Here is an 18,760-nt window from a genome sequence, read left to right as displayed (position 1 = left end):
AAATTGTAGCCAGCTAGCTAGGCTATGTTTACTATAGCTGCACCGGCCGGTGTTCACGGTCTTTGGTGTTTTATGCCCCCAACGGCGCCTTCCAGGCAGCGAGGGGATGGGTAGGTTTAAGGTTGAGGGTAGGGTTAGCTGCCTCTAAGGAGCCATTGGGGGCTTAAAACACCATCGAGCGGTGTTCACCCGGCTATGAACTGAGACTTATAAGTCATATTCCATTACACTGACTTAGATTACAACTGACACAAGAATGCTATTGTAGAAATAAAACAAATATTACTGGTATAACATTGGCCAGCGAATTTTACACAAGTGGCACAGACTGTATTATCAGTGTTGGGCAGTCGCTTCTTGTAGCTTAGCTAGTAACTTAGTATTTTGGTGGTAGCTTCACTACTTCCTGAATCAAGTAACTTTTCAGTAGCTTAACTCCTTTATTTATCAAGTAGCTTGTGCCACACAAGCTACACTTTTCTTGTCATGTGAAATTAGTGCAACTTAAAGTAGCTTCCTATGTAGTGAACTAGCCTACTGTTGTGTTTGTGTTACTTAGCTTGCTACATTTGACTGGGTGGTAGCTTTTGTGTAGTGAAGCTTTATTCATGGCAGAGTAACTGATAGCTTAGCTCACTAAAATTTCCAAGTAGCTTGCCCAACACTGTAAATTATGTAAGGGATAATGTAGAGCGAGGCGGTTGTTATAGCGCATACAACCCCGACAGGTTGATCGGGACCCCGACGCGAAGCGGAATCAGCCTGAAGGGGTTGTATTCGCTATAACAACCGCCTCGCTCTACATTATCCCGCTTATTACATGGTTACCCACCAAATAAATCAATAATTTGACACAAAATATTGATTTAAAAAAGGACTTTATTGATTTAAAAACGATTGTATTGCTTCCGCTAAAGAAAATAGTCCGTTCCGTCTCTACGGTTAGAATCCTGCGTCCATAGCAACGCTCTGTTTTTCATGGCAACGGTGTGTTATACTTCGCAGCGGTCTGTTATCAAGAAATAACAGACCGCATTCTACATTGGAATTCAACCAAGCCATGTAATAATCACATGTAATTCACATGTAATTCACCCTAACAAAAGTAATAATAATATAATCATATATTGTTTCTTCAACTTATTAAAATATCTGACTTTACTGCCACTATCTGTTTCTGCTTCTCTGTCATATTTAAAGTGTGTGATTTGCAAAATACCTATCATAGCCTAGGCTACATCACATATAATAGGGTGACCAGACGTCCCCGGTTTCAGGGGACAGTCCCCGTTTTTGGTTGCCTGTCCCTGGCTAATTACTGAAAAAAACTACCTCTGTCCCCGTTTTGTTTTTGAAGACAGAACATTAGGTTTTTCAATCAGATTGATAGTCAAACTGGAAATGTCCCTGTTTTTCCCCCTTTTCGGGGATTATGTTCCCAGTTTTGATCTCGGACGTCTGGTCACTTTATATCACATATCAGAATATTCTATTTTTGTTAGCCCACTATGAATATTAAAATACGCCGAAACCATGTGTCCTGTATCATATCTACATCATGTATGACCTTTGCAGCAAAAAAAAAAACGTGTGAAAATCAGTTCAGTTTTCAGTGAGGTATGATTAATTAAATGCGCTGACAGCTCATTGCACCTGCCAAACAGATTACACTGAGGGGAGCAGGTGACCGGTCCAAGATGGCGGCCCCACGGCTCGTCAGCGCCAGTTAGCAGTAGCAGTCGATGCGGCGTGACTCTATTATGTTTATGACTTAAACCCTTTCACGCGTCAGTTTAAAATATTCTTTCTAACTGAAATACATTTTAGAAAGTGGCCCTTGAACTAGGAGAAGAATAGAGTAAACTTTATAATTACTTATGTGTATCTGATATGAATAAAACACATCAGCAAATTATATTTGAATACATTGCTATTGCTGCTTCAATAGACATCAGTGTGTATTTTACAAAGTCCAAATGTATTGTTTTTCTAGTGCTTGTGTATTTAAAAGACTGAAACCTAAATGAAACATTGTGTTTGAAAACACTGCAAATAGTTGTGATAAAGGCTTATGACAACAACTGAGCGCGTCCGTCTGAGCGCCGAGTTTGAGTTTGGTAGTTATATCACGTCACTGTACATTTTAAATCCCATATGTGAGACCGTTCTCTCAGGGGCACAGAAATAAAAAACCCATGGGACCATACCGTTCAAAATTGAGTGAAAATGAGTGTGGCAAAAAAAAGAAAAGTGGACTCTGAATGTGGCGTTTTCAACGAAGAATGGACAGCAACATAGGCTACTTCTTCCCCAGTATCGGACAGAAGACGGTATGTCTAATATGCTGAGAAAGTATTCCATTTTATTTGGATCCACATATGTGTGTGAACCTTCTCAGTCATGAACTACAACAAATCCCACCATACATCAAATTTAACAAATAGCCACTTGTCAGCTATCCTGAGGGATCTCTACATCAAAGATCACTCCAGACTTTGACACCCTTGCAAGGAGAAGGGACCAGGCTCATTACTAACATTAACACTTTAATAACCATGTCTTGGAATGACAAATACTAAGGTTCTTCCTCAGTTTTAATCAGACATAGTTTTATGATGATTTATATGTAAATAGTAATAGCAGTGCACATGAGATTATATCTGTTGTAAATGTGACTCAATAATAGATATTAAATAAGAATTGTTGTTAAATCTGACACATATTTCTGTCAGATAATATATTTTCCATGCATACCTCCAGTGTAAATAAAAGTTATTTTATCATGGATTTAGTATGCTCAATTGTTTGGCAAAACTTGATGTGGCCCTCTGGTCTAAAAAGTTTGCCCACCTCTGGTCTATAGGTCAGAAAAGATTTATAACCTCTGGTTTAAAGCAAAGAAAGCCTGTAGTATTTATGCACATCTAGCAAGAAGGAATGTTAATAGTAAATGTGAAGTTGATAACTTGCTACTCTTATTATTTATGGCAGCGTTCATTTTGCTTATTGGATTTAAGAACTGTCACAGGCAGCTAATCCAATATTGAAATGTCAGCTGCTTGATATAATCTATGTACTGCTATGTTTCTATGCAGAATTATGCATTTATGAGAAAAATGTTTTCCAACACGTCCAGACATGATTGGTTGAAATGTCTTTACACCTTATGTTCATCAAATCGTGCCAGTTTATTTATGTCACATTCACCAAGTGTGAACTCCCCCTCTAGATCTGAACAAACACCGAGCCAAACACTCTCCAGCTCTCTCTTGAGTAAAAATGCAGACAGTGAGTCGATGTCTAGATCACAGACAAGCAACAATCCCTCAGCATATTACATTGCTTTAAGTCATCAGTGATTTGCCTAGCTGTGAATACAAAACAAGGCACGTTGTCTCTAAGGAAAACTGAATGAAGTTCATTGGTAGCTTATTAAATGCCAGACCATCAGTTCTTTTCCAGATCAGCAGTGCTATTCATTTCAAAGTCAATTTTCGAAATTCACAACGCATTTCCAAGTGAAACAGGACATTTAATAACAAATAAAGTAGTGTGGGAATTGATGGAATGGTGAATAGTGGGCATGATTTACCAGAAATGAAGCCTGATCAAAGGAATGTTTGCTCAAACAATGCTTAAAGAACAATACTTATTATGCAAAATTCACTTTTATAAGGTGTTTGAACACCAAAGTGTGTCTGCAGTGTCTGAGAACAACCAGCCTATAATGGTAAAAATCCACTCACTCATTTTTTTTTATAATTCCCATAAATCAAAAGCAGTCTTTTCAAAGGGCTGATTCAGATTCCACCCTACAATGAATGATGTCATTGTAGGGAGAAGCCCCGCCCACCACCGGTGACGATTTGCCCTATTAGCATAGACACAGTCCGCCATTTCTGTATCCTCACTATAGCAGCTGGAATTGTACAACAATGTCTGCGCCAAAGAGGCATTACAAGTGTTGTGTTTTGGGATGTACCAATAGAGTCTCCACAGACTCCCGCCACCTGAGTCACTGAAGACATTGTGGTTAAATTTCATTTTCAAAGGAAATGTCACAAAAAAAATTAAATAATAATTCACTAAAGTCTTATGTTATGTTTGCACCAATCATTTTGCACCGGACTGCTTCACAAACGAGGGTCTGGATTTTCAAAAAGGTTGATTCTGAAAGATAAAAATTTCATTCAGTATTCAGAAACAATTACTACTGTGCAATTCCACATAGCTGCAAGGGACCATAGTCGGCTCGTTAAATGTTACATGCGTTCTGAAGAGAATACACGGTTAAACAAACAGGCTCCAGTCCAGGATGGTCAACCATGCATTTGGGAGTCTGCTCAAGCTGTCACATTATTGCAATGCAGTATGTAACACAAATGCTATAGCATAAAAAGCAAGATGCCAACATAAGTTATAAGTAAGGGATAATGTACATCCAGCCGGTTGTTATCTGAGAATAAACCCCAACAGGGTGATGAGGACCCCGACGCGAAGCGAATTATCCTACTTATTACAAGGCTACTAGCCACGTAAGTAAATAATTAGACACAAAATATTGATCTGAGTCTAAATATTTTATTAGCTCTTTAAACGTAAAGCTTCCGTGGAGAGAGCAGTTGCTGCCGCAGCAAGTTCAAACTAGACGGACATTTAAGGGATACGGTATCATGCCACTTATTAAACAGAATTTCGCCACATAAATAATTATGGGGATAAGAAATATTGATTTCAAATTAAACTAAAATCGTACCTGTTTGTTATCCTATAATAACAGTGTACAAAACAAGTCACAAAATGGCAGCAGCTGCATTTGTATGAAACAAGAGTGAGTCCACGATACTTGATGGCATAATTAAATAACTGTACACAAAATATTGATTCGACTGAGTTTGAATATTTTATTAGCTCACCAAAAGCAAAACTTCCACGAAGAAAAACATTCCTGACTTCAGTAACCCGGATGAGCCTGCGTTATCTGTTTTGAGCAGTTGTTATCTGGGAATAACATACCGATGGCGCGATTGACCAATCAGAATGAAGTATTCCACAAAGCCGTGTAATAATCACAATAAAACTAAACTATACCTGTTCTATCTCCATGCAGCATATATTCTCTGGTTCTGTTGGCATCTTACAACAGTTCCCACACGAGCACCTCTACAGCAATTTATAGATTATCATGACGGAACATGCTAATCGATGACTTGAAGATAGTTAACACCTCATCAAATACATAAATGAACCATTCAGAAATGTCCTGTTGCATTGTACATGTTGTCACTTCTTCTTCAGTCTCTCCATCATTGTCAGACTCCGGTTCAAACATATAAGGCTGAACACCACTACTGACAGTTTCTGACATTTTTAGTGCGTGAGATTGTCCGGTTTTGTGGTTGCCGGTATTCCAGAGCATGAGCTCTTGAATCTACACCCTCTTCTTGAAAGGGGGCAGGGAGCACCAGCTCATTTGCATTGGCATGCTATAAAAAAATATCTGTGGGTGTTTTGAGCTAAAACTTCACATGTACACTCATAGACTTATTTTACATCTTGTAAAAAGGGGCAATATAGGTCCCCAGTCCCCTTTAGATAGCTATTCGGCTACTTGTTAACATTAATCAATAGTCTGCATGGCAAAAGTGAAGTCAATGGAAAGGGAAAGATATTTTGTGTTCTTATTAGAGCTGCACGATTAATTGTTAAAAGACTGTGATCACAATTCAAACACCCATGCAATCTCATTCCTAAAAAGACAACGATCGCCCGTGTCTATTAAAACTTTGACAAAATCACGGCAGAACATTCAGCTCTGCGTTGGCGCTGCCGCTACCCAGAGAGAGCAGTTGTCGTTTAAGTATGAAACAGCTTCACAGTCTTTAACCACACAGTATCATTATTTCTGTTACGAATATTCATATTATCACAGAAGATCTGGGATAAAAGTTTATAGTTTGGATATGAATACTGGTATCTACAGAAGCAAACAAAATAGAGTCAATCACCTTTTGAAAGTAACATGGTGCTTCAAATAATGATTGTATCGATTACATCATTACGCCACCAGGTGGCAACAAGTGATTGATATAAAATGCATTTGTTATTGAATCAATCAAGAGATTTGTTCAAAAATGCTGATTCATCCAGTAATGAAACAATGGAGTATTTATGAGTGAGTCAATGAATCATTCATTCAAACCAATTTTTTAAATAATTCATTCATATTCATTAAACATTTCAAATAGACTGCAGCAATTAACATTTTTCAGAGCCTTTAGTAAATATTTTGTTTTGTTGTCTGTTCAGAATCGTGAGAGAATCGTGATCTCCGTTTTAATTTAAACCAAAAAAATTGTGATTCTCAATTTATCCAGGATCGTGTATATCTAGTATTATAAGATAACAAAATCTATTTCTTTGGAATAACATAGGCTGATAAATAATTTGCAATCAGAACATAATTGTGCACTTAGAAAGTAAAAGGGGTCGATTTTGATTTCATGGTTTTGTAAAACAACCAATATAACTTTGCCATATTAATCTTAGCATATCTGTGTCATCATGACTTATATGATGTATAATTATGAGTCAGCTATGACGATAGTGCATTGTACATCTAACAAAGATTCCTCCTCTCTGCGACATCGCAGGTCATAACCTGAGTGCTTTACTGTAAGTCAATGAAAAGCAACATCTTCATCGCTGAAGTTATATCAGTGTCTGAAATATGAAACATCAGTTATCCACTTCAACAAATCACAAAAGACAGGGTCTGGAATGAACTGAATAACCTTGACAGAGGCAAGCGTCATGTTAATGTTTTGTTTTCACCTAGACAAAGAAATGCAGCACTTTTAATAATGTCTAAGGCCCAATATGTTTGAAAGAGACGAAATTCAATTAGTGCAAGCCACATCTCCACCTCCTCTGACAGGAACTTGGTTGTTAGGCAACACCAAGGACATTCCATTCTCTCAGCCAGCACAGTTACTTCCAAACGATTCAGCAAAAAAAAAAAAAAAAAAGTGTCTGTGAGGTGGTAGCAGCCAGTCCCCCCCAGACAAAAGAAGAGGCATTCAGACGCTGCATGACTTCTCTTGCTGTGCAGCCTTACTTCTACCTAAGAAGTCCACAAAGTCTTTCAAAGTATAGTCTTTCAGAGAGAAATAGATTCTGTCAATCAAACAGCCAAGAGTGAAAAAAAAGTTAGATATGTAAAGCAGAGAATATAAATTATGTTTAATCCAATGCTATATCAGAATTACTCTGCACATCAAATATTTGTATGAAACGTTTGCAGTCAGTAAACCCATTTTAAAGTAGCCTAAATTAAAAAATTTATTCAGCAAGGATGCATTAATTTGATCAAAAGCAACAGCAAATTAACATTTTTAATGATTTCACAATATTACTGTTTTTCTGTAGTTTTTTTGATCAAATAAATGAAGCCTTGTTGAACATAAGAGACTTCTTTCAAAAACATTAGGATAATCTACAGGGCTCGAGACTAACGGCATCCTATCGTCCTGGGGACGATAGAAAATGTGTTTAGGACGAACAGAAATATTCTCCAGGACGCCTACAGGACGAAAGACATTTTTGTATATCTGTTCATTTATTACTAGCCTATTAGGGTAACTTACTTAGAAAATGCCAAAATTAACCGACCAAGCGCTGACTACAACGGAGCACGTCTTCTCATGCTGTTAGTTACTATCACTCGGAGACTTGTTTCGCGGTACATCTATCACATGGCTTATTTTTACAGACGAAAACGAGACGATAACTAAATAAAAACTAGTTTTGAATGACAAAAACTATGACGAAAATCTATTGACATTGCACATAGACACCTATACAAGCGCGCGAGTACTGAATTGAGCTCTCTTTCGTGTCTGAATGGACAAATACACACAACATTATGTCGAAATGTCCGTTTTGGAGAGTATTCACGTAAACTATGTTGGTTATGTCTTAAACAGTTTTGAGTGTATCGGATGTGCATCAGTGCAATTGGATCCGCATGTGATTGGACATGATCCGATGTCTTAAAGTGACAGTGGGTAATAAACCTAATGCGGTCTGTGTCCTTAATATTGATCAAGCAACAAAAGAAAAAGATAAAAACATTCACTGCTCGTTAATAGCTTTAATAAGGATTCATTATATTTAATTCATACAAATAAATATGTCTGCTGCTTGAAAGAATAAAGAATGATGATATTTTTGAGATATGTAGTCACCAGTATTTATTTGTTATTGTTTAATCCAACCCAAAACTCAACCAACTCAAAAACGTTTTGAGCTGTATGTATTTTTCTCTTAATTTTCGTATATGTAAAAAAAAAAGGAAAAAAATTGTTCTGCATGAATACAAAAAAAGCATTTAACTCCTGTTATTTTTTATTAAATCTGTTGTTTTTTTTTACCTGTTTACAGATAACAACTTTGAATGGAGCTAAATAAATATTATAATATATATCATAAACATTTTAATGGTGTTTTTATTATATGACTAACAACTAACAACTATAGATGATAATAAAGTACAGAAACAACATGTTTATTTTGGGACGGTTGACATTCACTTTAGGACGGTTCAAATTGTTTTTCAGGACGGTTCCAGGACGGAAGTGAAAAAAGTTAGTCTGGAGCCCTGAATCTAACTGGACCAAAACATTTTAATCATTGTATGTGTTGGTATACAGGTTCAGAATTATTGGCGGCTGTGAAAATAAATGTGCATTGTTTATCCTTTTGATTTTTCATTCACAAAAATTCAGAAAAATCTATCCTTTCATTGAAGTAAAATTGTTAATTCCCATTTCCACCATCAGGGCAATAATTTGGAATTTCCAATCAACTGGAGATGTTATGAATCTACCTGGAAGAGGGCATCTTGTATTAATGTGCGGTGCAGAGATTAGTTATTTTAGATTGAGTGGCAAAAGTTGAGTCTTGGGGTCAGAAAGCCTTAAAAAAGGGGGTTTCAAGAAAATAAATCACGTGCTCTCATCCACAAACAATTATATTCAGCCAAACACTACTGGAACTTCAAATGGGACCAGGTTCTATGGTCAGAATCAGATGAAAAAAAGAAGCTTTTTGGCTTAATACACGGTTAAATATACTGCTGATTCTTTAATGTTGTAGGCCTGAGGTCCTGGACATTTTGTTCAGATACATGGCACCATGGATTCTATCAAATACCAACAGATAAAATAAAAATCAAAACCTGACTGCCTCTGCTAGAGATCTTTTAGTGGGCCGTGGTTGGATCTTCCATCGACAACGACCCAAAACAAATATGGCCATCCCAGTCCCCTGACCTAAACCCTAAAGAAAATTAGTATGGTGAACTGACGAGTGCTCCAACATGGACCAGGGAATTTTAAGGATCTGGAGAGATTCTATCATGGCAGAATTCAGTTTTTCAGCAATTTGAGCTAGTAGCTAGCTACTGTGGTAGATCTTCTGTGTGATCGGACCAGACGGGCTTAGCCTTTGCTGCACACATGCATCAATGAGCCTTGGGAGCCCATGACCCTGACGCTGGTTCAACAACCTTCCTTGCACCACTTTTGTTAGGTACTAACCACTGCAGTGCATACTGGGAACACCCCACAATACCCAGTTATCTAGCATCACTATTTGGCCTAACACATGAAAAACAAGAACTGACTGTTCACTTGCTGCCAAATATATGACAAGCACCATTGTAACAATGTAATCACTGATATTCACTTCACCTGTCAGTGGTTTTAATGTTGTGGCTGATCAGTGCATACATACACTTCTTATTTTCTTTTCTTTTTTCTAGCCGTGAAACATATCCTGAAATGGGGTATGCAAATCGTGTCATGCTAATCTCTTTTGCATTTAAAGGGCACCAGGATTTAACTTTAATTTCCTGCCAGTTCCACATGTTGATGATGGACTGTCTGTTCCAGCATAACCAAGAATTAATAATCACCATACAGTGTTGTGACTGTTAAGGCCGGGTATGTTATTCTTATTAATTATGCTAATGTGAGACAAGCCTCCTTTCTAATTACTTCACTGTTGGAGGAGTGGGTCTATGCAGTGAGTCAGGGGATAAGGAGGCTGGGCTGTGGGTGGGTAGACAAAGAGATTGTTTTGATCATGCAATTTTAGCTGTCTTTACTGCTCATGGACACATGCACAAGTTTTTAAATAGCTGAAAAATATGTTGGTAAATCTAAAGCTGTCAATTCAATAAAACTGTGCAAATTAATGACATGATATGTGGATTAATGACAGTATTTGTCTGTGGTAACAGCTGGGTGGTGATGAGCCACAAAAACTGCTCTGGCTGGAAAACATATAGCCTTATAAAACAATAAAGAGATAGGAAAAAAAGAAGGAAGACAGGGAATGGAATCAGCACATTACACTGGCCAGGGTGGGATTCCAGAAAGCAAGGTTAACTCTCAGTTGATTAAACCAATCTTGCTTACCTGAGGTATGCAGGTTCCTAAACCACAGTCTGGAGTAAGTTCAGTCAACCCAGAGTTAACGGTGACCACACAAAGACATTCTAAACAGAGCGCCGAATTCAGGCGTCACCACAGAAAAGGACACAAAGGCTGCGTTTAAGTACAGATTATCTTAATCAAAGCCATTTGAAGGCAAGCCTGCAACCTTAGCAAATAAATCGTAACGCCTGCTAACGCTGCAGTACACAGGGAAGGAGACAAGAGTTTTTTTAATGGATGTCAATGGAGTGGCTTCACTATGCTGAATAAACTGCTTTTGAGAGGAAATAGCTAATCATTTAAAGGCACACTATGCAAGATTTGTACCTTAATATAACAGCTTCGAAATCATTTTGATGGTAAACGAACTCGTAGTAGGGCGAATCATCCCGATAGCAAAGCAGGGTTTGAGAGGTGCAAGTTTGAGAGGTGGCGCCCCGACAAATCTCGCGAGAATCACGACTTGCTTTACAGCACGACGTCACATACATCAACAGCATATGAAGCAGCCTCTATGGAAGACACTAGCACGCATTTCAGACGTGAATCACGGCAGAGTCGACGATGAAAACGAAGAAAGCGCGGTCGGAAGAGTGCAGAGACGGCTCTGCATGTGGTATTTATTACAGTAACGTTAAATACAAGTACTCCACAGCGACTCTAGGGGTCACTGTTTGAGAAAAACGGAAACTGCATAGTGTGCCTTTAATTAATTGACAGCCCATCAGCTAATCTTCAATATGTTTGCTCCTAGACATTCGTTTTGGATTGATCTTTTTTTATCTTTTTTAGTTTACACCGAAAAAATTAGGCTGTCATCAGAGAATTCACGGACATTTGCGCAACAGTTATGATACAGTTTACACTACAGCACTTCTCATTCATTTCTATGGTCTCAGCAAACAGTGATTGACTGTCGCACAAACATGGTATCATCAATTCTACCAAATACCAACAGATAAAAAAAATCTAAACCTGACTGTAGGGCTGGGCGATATATCGCATGACATTGTTAGGCGCATCTCGTCAGTAAAGCCGGTTCCTTGATTAGTAGTAAATCGCCATCACCTGCTTTCAGATGGAGCGGCATTCGCTACAAAGAGCCGTAGTTAACTGACAAGCTGAGCCATATCGCATTAATATCGCGGACGTATCGCCTTCATTTATGGAGTCAGATGAAATAACGAGAGAATACATATGAGAAAATGTATTGCATTTAATCAAAAATACTTTGCCACGAGAAAAGGCAGTAACACGTAAAGAACTTCCGCGCTGGTCGGATGCCAGACTTTGGGCCGATCGAGTGCGAGTTTACAGGTGGTGTTGCGTGCTCATAGCATTGTGTCTGTGTATAGGCAGTAACAAGTCCCTACTTGCTCTGCAGCAGCATAGCAGATCTAGTCAACCAAAACCAAATATGTAAACACTGCCATTTTCATTAAACTGGCAAAAATAATTCAATAGATGTCTTGATTGAAATATTCCCAATTATTTATTTTAGACATTTAAAAAACCATTCCCTTCTGGTGGAGTGATGGCCCTAGACTATAACAGATGACACAGCCCTGTCACTATATCCTGCATGCATCATCCTGTCATGTCTGCTTGTCAATCTGTTTATGCTCATGTATGTCGTTCTTATTTTACGACTCATGGTACCAAAAAATTAATAAGCCTGGCAGATGGACAAATAACACACTCACTGGAGAATGGCACATATCAGACAACCTCAACAAGGGAGATTAATGGATTGTGTTAAATACCCTTCACTTAAATAAACCAATTCATTTGCCTACATGAAAACAATGCACCTCTGTGTAAATTAAAAAATAAATAAAAGTGTGACTATGAAAATAAATTAATCAGCCCTAATTACAAATATGAGGAACTCCAATTTTGTTATTGCAAACCCTGGACAAACTCATGCAAATGTGAAACTCCTAGTAATGCTGCTTACTATAAATTCTCAGCATTGGGAGGAACTGGTGGTCATAAATAATGTTAAACATACAGTTAAATGAAGAGGATATTAAATTAATTAGACTGAAATTACCTGCCACAACTCCTGAATATTCAGTGAGCTGCTTTTCTCTTTGTCACTTGTCCAGATTCCATGACTTGTATGGCAATGCACGCTACCTGCCAACACACAGTTAAGATTGTTTATTTCAGGTAGCCTAAATGGTTCACCCAAACATTTAAATTCTGTTCATTTACTCACTCTCAAGTTTTTCTAAACCTGCTAAATGTATTGGATCTGACAGCAGCTGCATCACAAAACACAAGTATGCTATATTATTTCATGAAGCTTTGTCTCTTATATGGATGATGTTTTCTAAAAAAAAAAAAAAAATGTGTTGTTGTCCAACCTAATTGATGACTTAAATTTTGGTCTAAAATAGATGAAAATATTGGATGGCTTTAGAAGAATCAGAATTTATTTGTAAGCCTATAGACCACTTTATGGTGATTTTATGGCTTTTTTTGGAGGTCATGAAAAACTTTAATGAAAAACTTCATTTTCATTTCACATTTTCAAGAACGAATTTCCGTGATATTTCCATCATGATCTTTCAGTCATTTGAGATTATGGGATAAGGATTGTAATTTGATTTCAAACCAATTCTACAAGTCACTCATACTTGTGAATATGTTTGACTGATTCATTAAAAACTAGATGTACCGCATGGCGGTACAAAATATGACCGCCGCTCAGGCCTGCACTGGCTTTCCACAAAAATAAATGACGTGGAGCAATTTGGCTGTATTGCGTGTTTATGTATATACCTAAAAAAAGTAGTAGTATGTGCATGTCTGTCTGTGTGTGTGTGTATGTGTGTGTGTTTGTGTATGTGTGTGTCTGTGTGTCTGTGCGTGTATGTATGCGTGCGTACATGTGTGTGCGCGTGTGTGTTTGTGTGTGTGTGTCTGTGCATGTGGATTTGTATGTGTGTGTATGGGTGTGTGTCTGTGCGTGTGGATGTCAGTGTGTGTGCATGCTTGCGTTTGTTTGTATTCCTGCATGTGTGTGTGTGACAGTTAGGGTTGCCAACTTCAGAAAAGGAAAATGCGGGACAATCGTGGTTATTTATAGGAAAATGAGGGACACTCAAAATATTTGTACTGTATCACACAGTGTACGTCATTTCAGTGTCTGCAGTTAAGTTTGTGTTTAAAAGGTTATCAGACATAAACACATTTGTATTGCTTAACCTATTTATGTATTTAATTCTAAAAATAATTTTAATGTCATACATGAAAAATGTCACATTACAAACAAACCATAGTTCAAAATAACAGCATTTATCTAAAATAGAAAGCTTTTTTAACATTATACACTAGGCTTTCAGTTCAAAAGTTTGGGGTTAGTAAGATTATTTTTGGGGGAAAAAAATAAAGAAAGTAATTGCCAACTTTTATTCAGCAAGGATGCATTACATTAATCAAAAGTGACAGTTAAGATAATGTTACAAAAGCTTTCTATGTACTTTCTAAAAGCTTTAAAACATTAATAATAATCAGAAATGTTTTTTGAGCATATTATTCCCTCAGGTAGATTACATGTTTTCTTGCGTGGCTGGATGTTAGACTCATGAACAATAATCACGTTGTTTGCATTCGCCAAAATTGATTAGCCGAAATTAAAATGTGGACAGTGAAAGGAAATTACCGTTAGCGCGAGACGAGTCCGGCTTGAAGCGGAAGCGACCAGACGGCAGAGGATGTTCGCAAATCAAACAATGATTTGTCTCAAAACAGTGATTAAAAAAAGCTGTGATTGGATGATGACAGGTGTCGGTGATCATTCTCAAGTGTCGTGGTCAGCACTGCTGCTGTTGCTGTTGTATCAGTCAGTGGTTTATCAGCTTGTCAAAAAACGGGACACGGGAGGTCACGCACGGGACAAATAAATTAGGCTCAAAATACGGGACGTCCCGCCTAATTCGGGACAGTTGGCAACCTTAGTGACAGTATCATCCTAAACCAGCAACCCTTCGCTCAACACCACCATCTACAGGCCGATGAGTGTACAGTCACTAAATGTGCACATAAATTAATTTATTTTATACCCCCCCCCCATGGATGAAATTATACGAAACTTAGCATACCCCCAGAGGATGTCAAGTTAATTACACATGAAATATGGTGCAGTTCTGAACATCTCAACTGAAGATAGGGGCGATTAAAGCAGAATAATATTGCATTTTCATTTTTTATGGGAGGGGCGCAAATCACAAATGAGTGATTATGGGCTAGGTTGATGTGGGCCCTTAAGACCAACATACCATAAAAATTTCTTCATCCTCGGTGCCATGGTTCAGGTAGTTATTTAGGAAAAACTGCATTTTTGGGGTTTGGGGGGGCCCAGCGCGGGGGGGGAGTGGCCCCCAGGGACCAAACGAAATTTTTCCGTAAAAGTCTAGTGGGGCTACATGCCCACCAAATTTCATGTTCCCCGGTGTTTCGGTGTCCCTGGTATCGCTGACGAAAAATTCAGTAGATGACGGGAAAAAAAATAATAATAATTTTGACAATCGATTATGGGCTAGGTTGATGTGGGCCCTTAAGACCAACATACCATAAAAATTTCTTCATCCTCGGTGCCACGGTTCAGGTAGTTATTTAGGAAAAACTGCATTTTTTGGGTTTGGGGGGGCCCAGCGCGGGGGGGTAGTGGCCCCCGGGGACCAAACGAAATTTTTCCGTAAAAGTCTAGTGGGGCTACATGCCCACCAAATTTCATGTTCCCCGGTGTTTCGGTGTCCCTGGTATCGTTGACGAAAAATTCAGTAGATGACGAAAAAAAAAAAAAAAAAAAACTTTGACAATCCCTATATGACCGCTTTCGCTAGCTATGCTAGTGGCGGTCATAATAACTGCTCCAAAGAAATGGAAAACACCATTGAAAATGTCCAAATATTTATCCTTGACCTTCTCACCTTTTATATATATAAAAAAAGAGCGCTCTAGGTGCAACATACTAAGCATAGGCTACACTTTAACAACTTTTATAACTCACTTCATCTCCAGTCCACAAAGGCATGGCTCGGTCCAAAACTTCGGCAACTTTCTGATGACAGACATAACACATAGCCGTCCACAATGATGCAACGCCTGCTCGGCGTCCAGAAACTCGAGCCGCGCAGTTAAGGTTAGGTTAGTATAAGGGTGATAGATAGTATTGCACAAACACCAATTGAAAAAAAATCACTCATAAACACATGAAAACTAATGATAAGTGTAAAACGTGGAAAGATTCTCAAACCTCGTGATGTTCCTGGTTGTGTTGAGCAGGACAGCAGGTGCCGCTTTATATGTTCTCCGTGTATAGGTTTTCTAAACATTTCAGTCCGACCAGTAGGCCTAGTTTGTTTTATGAGCATGCCTCAATGCTCGCAAAGACGTTATAGACGGATGATAAACTAAAAAACAATTTGAGTAAAACAACAGACGATGTATCTCAGTTAGATTGATGCAGCTTTCGTCATTCTTTTGATTCAAAAAGTTCTAGTGAATCGATGGAAATGATTCGATCGAAACGTGCATGTGTAAACATAAACCGGACTCGGCTCTAGTCATCAATTCACCGACTCATTAAACAAACAGACTTTCTTTTTCCAATATGTCCGATTTCGATAAAGCTTACGCCGAGAGAGCATTTGGAGTGAACCAAATCTGACGGTGGCTTTAAAAAGTAAGTTAATTTAAAAGCCGATTAGAAGAAATGTTACCATGAAAACGTACGAAGTAGCCTTTTGAAGTAGGCTAGGCCTACCAAAAAAGAGTTGGCTTAAATTGAATAAACTCCGCCGAGATATGTACATTTAATCTTAGTACTGTTTATTGTTTCGTAAATTATGTTATAAATGACTTGATATTAGGATATTAGGCTGCTACTTGATATTTAATTCGATGTTTCATGTTTCCTGAATCACCCGCAACAAATCGAATTCTTAATAGAAAAATGTTTATGCCAACAAATGGCTTTTCTGAAATGTTTTAGACAACTTGCTCGAAGTGGGCAGATACGCAGTAGGCTACTGCTGGCCTGACACTTCTATTTAGCGTACCCTCACTTTTTCTTGCTGGCACTTCTTCTCACATGGTGTTGTGCCGAATTTCGAATGCCTGCCAAATAATTAGCCTCCTCGCTGAAGTCCTGTTAAATTATGTCATATTATGAATGTAGCCTTTCCTGGTTGCCTTGCAATTTTGAGTTCATTTAAACTGAAAAATTGAGTTGATACGAAGAAAGAGATTACAGAAACTCAAAATAATGTTATCTGAACAACAAACTAAAAATAATAATAATATAATAACTCAAAATAATATAATAAATAAAAAAAATGTTTTCTGAACACCATTTGTGAACCTGAAAATGAAATGAAAATAAATGAATAAATGAACCTAAGCTGATATGACAAACGATTTGTGAAAAGTTGTGATAACAAATCAATAAAATATTTTTTTACTGTGCAGTGACAGACTGCACTCAGTCAATGCACTGATTTAAACTGCTCAATCAGAGTGAATGACAGAGACAGAAAAACATCATGTAGTTATTTCGTTCTACTAAATAATGATCCAGAAGCTGATTGTGTCATTTATAGCCTTAGTAAGAGTAAAGGGATTTGTGATGTTATTTTTGAATTATAGAAGTTTAAAAAAATAGATTTTTTTTTTTAAAGGAATGGTTTAATATACTGTAGGGCAGATTAAACAAACTGCCAATCTAGACAATTACAGTAATATAAGGTTTGTCTGTATTCTAAATTAATACGAATGAATATGATCTGGTTTGTTAAAATGATTTGGAATGAAATCAATATTCAGAGATTGACTATGTAGTATAGCCTAGAACCTGTATACCTGTAACCTTTATCACTATCAGCTCCCTAGTTCAGTAGTCAGGGCACTTATCAGGGAGTCTGCCATTTTAAGAGCTGTCTCAAATCGCGAAATCCTACAGTGCAGACACGCGATAGATATTTTTAAAAATACAAACCATTATTTTATATATATATATATATATATATATTTATTTTTATTTATTTTTTGCATAAACATACATCGCTAGACAGTTAATGAACATAATCTAGCTAACATTCATAATTTATTTATGGCTAAAATGTGTAACAAGAAAAGTATTTATCATAATATACTTTAAATAACATTAAGTAATGTGAGAAAGATAGGCTATCAGCTCTGCTGTTGTTCATAAATACTAGTAGTGATGTTGTACAATGAGGACGTTGTCACGTCGTCAGAAATTGTCATCAGTGTCCCAATGTGCAGTGAGACAGGGTCTTTACTGTCCTTACCATTGCCCGAATTCATGAACACGATATACTGATTCACAAGCTCGGGAGCTATGAAACTTATTGAGACGCACCCATACTCCCCCATAACCCATAAGTAGGTACTTATTTTGAATAAGTAATTACTTCTTTAACACTAAAAATTAAGTTCTAAATTAATCTGTGTAGTATGAATGTAATACCGACATACTACATCTGCCATGTTGCCATTATTATGTTACCTACCATCATCAGTTGCGTTGCTTCACTGCCATTCACAAATCATCTCCCGTGGCCTCATGGGATAGTAAAGTGTCCATCGACGAGGAGGCCTACTACTTCCGGCGAGATTCTGAAGTGCACATACTATGGACAGAAATCTCGCCGTAAGAAGAAGGTCATCCAGGAACTTTTTGCCTGCTGTTTTATGAGTAGCTTTGAATTTACATACTGTTTTTTGCTTACTATATAGTAGGGAAGTATGCGATTTCGGACGCAAATCCACATTGTAACTATTTTCATTAGCTTTAATATATGTGCCCTAGACATTTCAGCTGAATTTTCCATTATGATAGCCTGCAGTAAATACAAAATGTAGCTTTACTCTGAACACACAAGCATATTATCTGTGAAGAGTTAAATCACAGTAGTTTTTTTCAATCTTTTAGTAAGTTATGTGATCTAGAAGGTCATCCTCATACAGCAGATTATGTTATTGTCATGAATCCCTAATATTTTGATATAAAATTGTAAAGAGATTTTGTCAATATTAGCCTAGCTAAATTGTATTATTGCAATTTCATGATGTTATTGATGTCAGCTATGCTCAGTCAAAACTTTGCCATCTTCACCACGTGTGTCAAGCAAAGGTTAAAAGCACTACAAAAATGGACAGTCCAAAACAGATCAATTAAACTCTTTCTGTTCACTTTATGAATGCAATACAATTAATTTAGCTTTAAA

The 18,760-nt window shown here is 37.5% G+C and overlaps 1 long non-coding RNA gene across 1 annotated transcript in view; it reads right to left on the bottom strand.

Annotated features, from left to right (window-relative positions):
- The window catches only part of LOC307161363, a 65,516-nt gene extending 49,829 nt beyond the window's left edge, over positions 1-15,687 (bottom strand). Inside the window, exon 1 of the long non-coding RNA XR_013821713.1 lies at positions 15,520-15,687. This is a non-coding gene — a long non-coding RNA (uncharacterized lncRNA). The remainder of the gene's footprint in view (positions 1-15,519) is intronic.
- Between the last annotated feature and the right edge of the window lie 3,073 nt (positions 15,688-18,760).

Source organism: Squalius cephalus (assembly GCF_949319135.1).
Source record: "Squalius cephalus genome assembly, chromosome: 7".
In the NCBI taxonomy this organism is placed as follows: domain Eukaryota; kingdom Metazoa; phylum Chordata; class Actinopteri; order Cypriniformes; family Leuciscidae; genus Squalius; species Squalius cephalus.
The sequence above is the reverse complement of the archived record's forward strand: the minus strand, read 5'-3'. Positions and strand labels throughout refer to the sequence as shown.